Source organism: Falco biarmicus, chromosome 5 (assembly GCF_023638135.1).
Source record: "Falco biarmicus isolate bFalBia1 chromosome 5, bFalBia1.pri, whole genome shotgun sequence".
Classification (NCBI taxonomy): Eukaryota; Metazoa; Chordata; class Aves; order Falconiformes; family Falconidae; genus Falco; species Falco biarmicus.
The window spans coordinates 57,991,245-58,001,271 of NC_079292.1; positions in this window are offsets into that span (position 1 = coordinate 57,991,245).

The following is a 10,027-nucleotide window of genomic DNA, read 5'->3' on the forward strand; positions in this document are numbered from 1 at the left end:
GGGAGGGGCTGGTTTTAGGGGAGGGGGCACGATCACCCAGAGCTGTCCCCTCCCACCCTCACTCAGGCCTCTCTCCAGGATGCTAAACCCAACCCTTCCAAACGGGCTGCTGGTTGCTCCAGGAGGAGATCCAGCTGTGTGTGGCCGTGAAGCCGATGGAAAATAGTTTTACAATGAGTGTGTTACTGTCCAAGGCTTTTATCCCATACGGAAAACGGTCAGATGGATTGAGACTTGGCAGGAAGGGTCTGGGAGGGAGGCTGGGCTATTTAGTTCTGGCTAAATCGGGAGCAGAAGAAATATCACTGAGCACACGCAGTACCTCAGAAACTCTTTGTAGTCCAGATGAAACCCCAGGAGCAGAGGACTGAAGCTGGATCTAGGGTCACCCAGCTCCGCCATCAAGCCTTGCTGTCCCCAGAGGCTGCCCAGCTGCTGACCTAGCTTACCACCTGCTCCTGTAGGTACAGGAACCAAAGGAGGGAAAATAGTCCTTATTCTGCAGAACCCCTAGATGCCCTCAAAACCATGCGGTTCATCTTGGCTGTAGGGCACAGCAAACCAGGAGGAAGCCATCTTGGAGGGGTAGGCAGGATTTGTCCAGGAAAGTTTAGTGCCTGGCTCTTGTACATACCCTGGACACATCTGGGGGGCTGAGGAACAAGGGAATTTGGGTGAAACACTCTATCACAATAAGCCATAGGATCTATATGTCTTTTATCTGTCTCCACGTTCTCTTTGTGGCAAGTATGATTCACTCTGGGTGAAAGGATTCCTTTGGAAAAAGTTACTCATTTACTACATGGCTCAACTGTAATTATACTGAAAGAAGAGGGAAAAAATTCAGGCAGTGGGCCAAGCCTGTGGCTTAAAGCTTTCCTTGTCTTGCATATTTGTTTCTAAATCACAAGATGCTCTGTGATTTCCTTAAGAGGCCCAGAATTGAAACTCAGTGAAACATTTTATTTTTCTCTTTCTATGAGGCCCATCAGTTCCCCCTCTGCTTTGGACGTGGTAGCCCCCTTACTCCTGTCAAGCATGACCCCAGAGGCTGTTGCTGCTGGGTATTTCTAGTTAGTGCCATCAATGCCAGCGGAGGTAGCAGGGACACTACCCTGCCTGCTGGAGCTGCGGAAGGCACGGACAGGCTCCAGCCTTTGGCCAGGTTGCTGATTACCCCACAACACAAGGGGGCTAGACTAAAGGCTAAAGTGGGCTTCTCTGCTCTGACATGCTCACTCCCTCTTTCCCCCTCTGGAAACCTGCCTGAGGGTTCAGCCCTCGAGCCTGATCCCTTCCAGGTGGTGCAGGATGAGAAGAAGTGCTCCATAACTAGCAGGAGAAAAAGTAACTAGAGCCATCTTCCCTCTGCTCAGGATGCATGTATAATTGAATCAATTCCCTTCAAATCCAAGATTTTGTGAGACCGAATCCCTACAAAGGACCCCAGACATTTACACAAGGAGATGAGCTGCGGCTGGAGCTACAGTCTAGCAGGTTGCAGGGGCTGTTCCCTTTCAAGAAATGTTGGATGGGGAAGGGAAATGTGTAGGTATTTGCTCACTTAGAGCTGGAGATGGGAGAGGTCAGAGGTAGTTCTGTGTCTCCTGCAGCGTTTCTGGCAGCTGGGCATTGTAACCCAGCCTTAGCAGCCACCGGCACCTTGAGTCATGCCAGTCCAGGGACCTTCCTCTAAATGCTGCTGTGAAGATTAAGAGACCAGCTCACGGATAGCAGGTGATAATGAGGGAGGTGATACCATCCCAGAGGCGACACTAAAAAGGCTGTTCATGTCAAGGAAATTCAGCCTTCAGACTTGAGGCTACCTCAGGCAGCCTGTGTTTGTCTGATGGAAGTCCAGATGCTTCTGCTGGCATTCAGGGAGCTTTGAGTTAAATGGCATTAGCACAACAGGCAGGGGGGTCAGAGGTGCTTGCCTGTTATTTTCAGGAGCAATGTGGTAAAGGAAGAACCACTGTGGGCTGAGAAGGGCAGACCCAGGCTGGCTAGAGCTGGCAATCCTCACTTGCTCTCATCTCATTCCTTATCAGTGTGCAATGGGCCAGCCAGCTAGGGGATGTGCTAGCAGGTTATCGACCCATCTGGTCTGCAAAGGATGGAGATAAGGATGGTGAGGACAGATCACAGCAGACTTTGGAGACATGGGCTTCTCCCTCTATGTGGGAACTGAGCAGTGGCTTTGCCTCCACCCTTCCAGCTAGGCTATTCCTCACCAGGAGAGCCCTCCTGCATCACATTGCAAAACCTTACTTTGTTTTAGAGAGAGAGACACTGATCCGCATCGTACCTTGAGAAGCAAAAGACCTTCTTTGCCCACTCCCCAAAGGGAGTGACTGGACCTGATTCTGTTGCTGCAAACAGTGCCCTTGGCCATGCCAAACTCCTAGTCAAAGGGTGCCGCAAGTGTGGAGAAGGGAGTAAGGTCTGTGGGATTTTTCTTCAACAGTGCCTCATCTATGGTTATGAGGGTGAGGCAGGTGGTGTTTGCATCTGCACCTGCTTTCTCCAAACTGTGATTGTGTGTCCTGGACAAGATGGGGCCAGGAGAAGGGAGTGTAAGAAGAGCCAGCTGACACGACAAATTCACAGCCAGCACATGTTTGCAAGGCCAGAAATCACAGCAAAGACTCCATGAAGCATGTCCTATGCTAGTAGTTAGGCATCCCGCTCGGATCCTGACCCCGCACACCTCCACTGTGCCCTGTGCTTTAGAGACAACCTGAATCCTGGGAGTGACTTGTTGCTCTCTTTCTAGCCTTTCCTTGCACAATGTCCCCATCTGCTCACTCCTCCTTGGAAAGTGCAAATTGCTCTTGTACAGTGAGCAATCCCAGACAGCTCTCAAAGAACTGCTGCCGCCTGTGGGGGCTGAGCTCATCCCCTGATGCTGGCTGCAAGCCGTAGTTCCCGTAGAAGGGAACAGACACCCCCATCTGTAGCTAGGCCTGCCCATGGCCTTCACTGTAGCTCTTCTTCTAGGGCCTCAGCTTTCTTCCTGCACTCTCCTTAACACCCAAAGAGCCTGTGCTGATGTCTCCATGCTGAGATGGCATGGTTTCTTGAGCTCCCAGTTTTCCTCATGGACATCCCCACCCCTCCCAACCTCCAAGCTGTAATTCATCTTAGGCTGAATAGGGGAATATGATTGTTAAGAGTGAATTTCATCATTGTGAGTAGCTTTGATTTAGAGCCTGCCTTCTGGTCTAGCTGATAGGCACTGTATGTCCCAGCATACCTGGACTGGTCCTGCATGCATGAAGAAGGTCCAGCTACTGCAAATTGTGGGATTAAGTTGAACTTCTGGGCTGAGCTGTTGGGTGGCTTTAACCAAGGTGGTTTGGCAGCCAACAAAGAAGTAGTCCAGTCAGGCAAGTGTCTGAAGCAAAAGAGGGAAGATCTGCCCCCAAATCTGCTTGTGAGGTGTGCAGTGATAGATGGGGCATCCCGAATCATGCATGACCTTGGAGGACTGGGAAAGGGCCTGGCTGAAAAGCCCGTGGACTACGTGACCAGAGTCCACCTGTATACATTGCTCTCCAGCTGGCAAAAGCCTGTTTCGGCTGCAATTACTCCAGTGGTTTGCAACATCTTTCCACTGGGAAAGCATCCTCTTACCTGTTCAGCCACTTTGTGTTATGTGGGCTGTGGTATTTTAAATTCAGGATTAGGTGCACTAAACTCAGATTTATTATCTTGCGGACACAGAGCTTCCATCAGGAATGAGCCACAGCAGGATCTCCCAAGCTTTGCCTGCTGAAACATTTCCAACCACATCCAATTTCCTGGATTAGGAGCCGTCTGTGAGGCTCCGGCTCCTGCTGACTCCAGAATCTCTGCTTTCATTAAATTAGTATGGAAATATGTTCCCCGGTGGTGAAGATAATCCTGCAAATGTTATCAAAGGGTACCTGGACAAGGTGATTTACCTGGGCGAGCCTGAGGTTACAGCTTGGGGAAGCGGGAATGACTCCTGCTCACGCTAATGACACCAGGATGTGTTAGACACACCTCGAAGTACATCCCAGGAGCTCCCCAAATCTGTGCTCCCCACCTCCTCCCCTGCACCTTTGTCTGCTCACATTGGGCTCCATCTCGCCTCTGGAGCGTAAACCATCCCCAGGCAAAGCCAGTGGGCTTTGCAGTGGTTGACAGGGAAGGGAGTACTCCTGGTCCACCAGCTGGGATGGTATTCCTGTGGCTGCAGGACCAGCACAGCATCCTGGCTCGGAGGGCAGAAAGAGAGCTGGGTGCTGGGTCGCAGCCATGAGCAGCACAGATCAGCCTGTGTAAACCCATGGAGACCGTTGGCCCAAGCCATTCAAGTTCCCTTCCAGCATGCAAGAACAGCAAGAAGCCACCCACTGATACGGGCTAGCTCATCCGCCTGGGTGACAGGAAAGAGGACTCCTTGCCTGACAGTGCTAGAAATACTGACAGCACAGCAAAAATGTGCCAAGCCTTTGACTAACTTGGATGTGAAGGTTCCTGACTGAGGCAGGAGCAGTGGAGTTAGCAGATCTTTAATCCCAGCCAGGCGGTGACTGGTCAGGAAGGCTTCAGGCCATTTGCATGTCACTTTAAGGGCACTTGGTCCAGGGCAGAACAGCAAAAGCAAATTAAGGAGGGGTGGCCTGATGCTTTAGGAAAGCATGTTCTTGGTTTTGACACAGAGAGGGTGCTTGCAATGACACAGCCGGGAACGTTGCTGCACGTACAGTATTTCCAAGAGCTGAAAATACAGGTTAAGAAAAGCCTTGCAGGCCAGGCAGTCACTGCTGACCCAGAGTGGGACAGTGATCCAGGGGCAGCTGGAAAGTGCTGAATGGAGTAAGGCTCAAGTTCTCCTGTAGGCAAAGTACAATTAGGAACCTTGTACAACTCTGCCACACAGTTTGAAACTGATATTTTTCTTACTTAAAGAAAATGGGAAATCAACTTCTGACTGGCAGCATAAAAACCTTCCAATTTTCTTTAAATAAATCAAGTTGAATAAGTAGAAAAAAGGAATAAGTGGAAGTGAAAATGAGCTGGGGTGCAGCATGAGTTGTTCAGACTGCAGGGACTAAAGGCAAGGCTTCAGACCTAACCTTCAAGAAATTACGTTTCAAAAGCAAAGCTACGTGCTCAGCAAATGCAGCAAATGCTGACTACAGAGGGGAAAACGTTCCCACCACTTTGTTTGGATGTCAGCTAATGGCTTCCAGAGGGCCTGCAACATAAGCCTGGTGCCAGCGCTGCTGGAGAGAAAGGGAATATTGTGCTAATATGTAATGCTAAGGAATATTCCTGGGCTGCTGGTTAGTGCTGAGAGTTCAAGGGCAAGGAAATGCAGCTCCATGCAGCAGGGTCAGATGTTTCGGCACTGACGTGCTGGAGCAGGAGAGCTGCAGGCTATCAATTGACTGTGGCCATCAGCTCTGCACTGCTGTAATACCCAAATTGGTGTCCTTACAGTGCTTTAGAAACCTGCAATTTATTGAGCCTATTTCAAGCCTAGAAATGACCTGCTGGGGCATATTCCTTGTCTCGGGTTGATGTCTGTTAAAGTAACTTTTGAGACGTGCTGGGCAGAGGTTTGTTTGCTGTACTTAATATGCAAACTGTAAGTGGATGCTGTGTTTGAACATGTTACAGTAACCTAGATGCTGGTTTCAGCTCTTCCAAGAAACAGTGCTCAGGAGAAGTATGTTTGTGGAATACAGGCACATTATCCTGCAACACCCTTGAGACTGAAACTCAGCTGCATGCTATTTTTCAGTGAGTGATGTGTATAAAATACAGTGTGGAATGATAATCCTGAAGAAAAAATGTTGCCTTGAATAGGCTTTGCTGGCAGGAATGACCAAGATGCCTGAAAACACCCTTTCTTTTGTGCATGCAAAGTGGTACCTAGGATGTGATCCGTGATATTAGTCTCCACCCATGACAGAAATGGCATCAGAGCTGCTTGGGAGGTGGGAGGTGAGGCAGGCAGGGAGCCTGGAGCACATCAGGTTTTTCTTACTGACATGTACCCTGTATGGGTCATTGCATCTACTTTGGCAAACACGTGCATCCTCCAGCCAGTCCACAAGTCAGCATTAGGTGCACATCTCATGCTTGGAAAGATTCCAAAGCACATGGGACCACAAGTCATCAGCACAGTTGAGCTGAAGCCAAGGCAGCCAAAAGGGCAACTTGGCCTTTCCAAGGGGCAACGGGGCCCTGCCAGGTAGTAAGAGCTGGAGAAAAGAGCATTTGCCTTGGGCAGACATGCAACTGCCCTCCCTCGGGGTCCTGCAGGTGGCACAGCTCATCATTCCCCAACAGGGATGCATCCTCCCAACAGAGGCGGCACCCCAAAGCCACTGCAAGTCTCCTCTGCTGCTTGACTGGGGGCCTCTCAACCCCCCAAAACTCCCTTGCGGGTTTCAGTAGCCTGTGCCATCCCTAACTTGGTGCACCAAACAGGCAGTACTGAGCCCTATTAGACAGCTGCTGCCTGCCACCCTACAGCCATCTGGAACAATTACCCTCTTGCTAGTAAGCTGTCTGCTATCTACTGGGATCAGCTGCTGAAATGGGAGGGCGTTTTGGCAGGGCTTGGCACCCTCCCTTCCCTGAGGCTGGTACTATTTGGGGAGAGAAAGCACAGGGTGCTTCTCTCCGATGCTATCACAGTTTAGAGGCAGTGGAAAGCACTGGGATGCATCATCCCCTGCAACACTGTTGGTTCCCACCCACTTGCAGGGAGGCCCAGGCACCCTCTGGGGCTGGTGGCCACAAGCATGTCAGCGCTGTGGTGAGGCTGTGTCACTCTTTCAGGAGTTTTTGCAAACAGATCTCTCAGAGGAAGCCCTTTGCAGAGCCATCTCTACTGCTGCCAGCAAGCACGTCCATCCATCACCGTGTCCCACACAAGGGACTTGCTCTTCGTTACCTCTGGCTTCTCCATCTTCCTCTGCTCCCAGGCAGAGACAAGGTGCTGAAGCCCCCCACTGACACCAAAGCCTGCCTGCAGGAAAAGCCAGCTTTCCGCAGTCAGCCCAGTCCAGGTGTCAACTGTCCACATCTCATGGCAAAAGATAGTGTTATCCCAAATCTTCTATCAATAGGATTCACACTTGGGACCTCCTTGGTGCCCTCCTACAGATCCAGAGCTGGAGCACGTTCACAACAGTAGCTGGTGGGGTGCTAATACAGGCCATTTTGTCAGGAGCACAAGTTCACACTTCCCCAGCACTGGCAGCACAGATTTACTTTCCCTCTCCTTCTACTGCCTTCTACTCCAGGGCTGCTCTCCTCAGCCTTTCCCAAACAAAGGACCATCTCATTTTTCTGGAGGAAAGCCAAGGACCAGCTCACATCCCAGAAGAACTAGGCAGCTTGCAAGAAGAGAGGGAAGTATGTTGATGCCCTTAGCACTGCAATAAACAACATGGCTTTGTCCTATGGGATCATAGTCTTGCTCTTGTTATGATGGATGTTGAGGCTGAGCACTGACAGACTCTTGACTTTGGCCAGAGGGGCAGACCTTGATATGCCAGCTGACTGCCCAGCCATGTGCATGGGTGGGTTTTTTTCCTGTGGGACAGCTTTGAGGATTTTATGAAACAGTTTTGGCCCATGGGCTACTGGTTGAGAGAAGTTTTGGTAGGGAATAGGGTCACAGATGGGGATAAGGGTTGATTAGACTTAGTATCAGCTTCTGTTTGGCCCCTTTGCAGCAGGAGCCTTGGGGAAGAGGGATGGATATTCACTTGCAGCACCTGTGTCCCAGGGATTTGGTGGCAAGTGCTGCTCACATGAGCATGAAGCCTGCTTTTCTCTCCCAGCATAGAAGGTAAGGGAGAGTCCGTCAGCCACCCTTTATAAGCCATAGGGCAGTCAGTCTGTGGGGCATGCATCGTGGAGCAGGTCCGTGTTGTCTGTTCATCCACAGCAAGTTCATCAGACACACCGTGAGGCCAAGGGTCGCCGCACTGGCAGGAAGCTTGGCCCTTGCACCCTGGGGTGCTGACCCTTGAGACTTCTCCAGAGCTGGGAAAGGCTTTAATGCATTTAGCTTCTTTCTTGGCAAAAGCAAAGTAAATGACTGCAAGGGAGTGCAGCCCATGAGGAGAGGGCAGAAGGCACTGCCTGAGGATGGGGTAAGGCACTGGGAACATCTCTGTGGACATGACAAGACAGAAGCATCAAGGAGCAGAAGTGGGGCCCCTGCAAAGCTCCCTCCTGAACAGAGGGGCATTTATCACTTCCCCTTGGCTCCAGCTACTGATGGTGGTTACCCAACAGGGTTACTAAATCTGTCTGACTTCCCCTCCCACCCCAGACCCCAGGCTGGTGACAACGTTTCAGAGGTCACACAGATATGGTTTGCGTGGTGTCCCCCGTAGCCCTGGCTCCACAGGGCTTGCTCACGCCTGTTCACCCTCACCCTGGAGGCCTGTGGCCTTAAGTCCTACTGTCTAAATATTTTTTTGTGCAGGGTGGATTAGCTTCAAAAGCCCTGGACATCTGAGAGGTACTGGCCTCCAGGCCCTTGAACGTTTACTCCAGAAGCAGGCAACAGCCAGGTTCTGTCATTTCCATTCCTACCAAAGCAAACAAGGAAAACCAGGGATGTTCTGCTGGCCTCTGCACTGGCTAAATTTAGTGAGACAGGTTCAAGCTGTAATATAGTGCACATCCTCCCATTCAAAGGGAAGATGGGGAGATGAGAGTAGTCCCCAGATTAAGCTCATGATAAGGAGGTAACCTCAGAGGGAAAGCAATGTCCTTACAGGGTCTGCTGTTGCATAAACTTGCCCTGAGAGGGACAGGCCCTTTGCAGGACCCAGCCCTAAGCCAAGCTCTGGGTGAGGCATCCCTCAGTCTGGGCCAGGTGACTATCCTGGGCTTGTTTCGCTGGCTCTGCTGCCCGAAAGCTCCTGGAAGGAGCAACCTGAGGGCCAATGTTGGGTGCAGATGTCAAGATGGAGCAGCATGAGCTTGGTGCTGGGCAGCCCCAAGAGAAGGCCACTTGTTTAAAGCTCAGTTTTGGCACCCCATGGGGTGCCTTCCAGCCCAGGGGCACATGGAAAGATCCAGAAACAAGAGGCTTCCCTACATACCCCTTGGTGAGTGCCAGGCTGGTGTCTGTTCAGGGTAAGATCTGTCAGGGATGAAAGTCTCCCAGGGAAGCAGGCATCAGCCTTGACTTTCCTGGAGAGAAACAAGCAGGGGGCAAAGACCCAGCCCTCCCCAAATGCACCCCTTCTTAACAATAGCACTGTCAGCAAGGACTTGTGCTGCATGGCAGGACTCCCCTGTGGCCCTCGGGGACTTATCTAGCCCCTGACGAGGCGCAGGGAGACATGCCATTCTGACAGTCCTTCCTGCTTTGGAAACAAAGGCGCTTGTCTTTCTTTGTGGTGGTCTGTTTATCTGGGGGAAAGGGAAGGAAAAACAGCAGAACAGGGCCTTGTCCCACTTGGTGCTTTATTTGGCTGCCCTGGGGATGCAAGCTCAGCTTCGTGGACAGGGAAGGTTTTACCTGCTAAGCAAGTCGAGGAGGACTTGTGCCCACGAGCAGGGATAAGTGGTGCAGGAGGCAAAAGTGTGGCTGGGAGAAGGACCCATCCAGGCTGGTGGGTCAGGGCAGCTGGGGGCCAGCCCTACAAGTGGACAGAACTTCTCCAGCTGTGGTTTGAGTCCAAGGAGGGTGGCCAAAAACACAAGCAGCCTGCCAAAAACAGCGAAGGCACTCAGCCCTCCTTAGCTGGCTCCCCAGTGATGAGAAGAGGTTACCCCACTTGGCCCAGATGCCCACCCCACCTTCCCTAGGGATTGGTCCTGTCTCCAAATGGCCCTGCCAGTCTCTTGGCTTGGCTGCCACAGAGGAAACAGGGCTGCTGCTTCCCTTCTCCGCCTCCTCCTCCTTCTGCTGTGGGAGGACTGCCCAACACTCCCAGCTGGTGGGCGAAAGCACTCCTGAACTTGCTCGGCAGGTAAAACCTTCCCTCCCTGTGAAGTTTCTCCCTGTGTT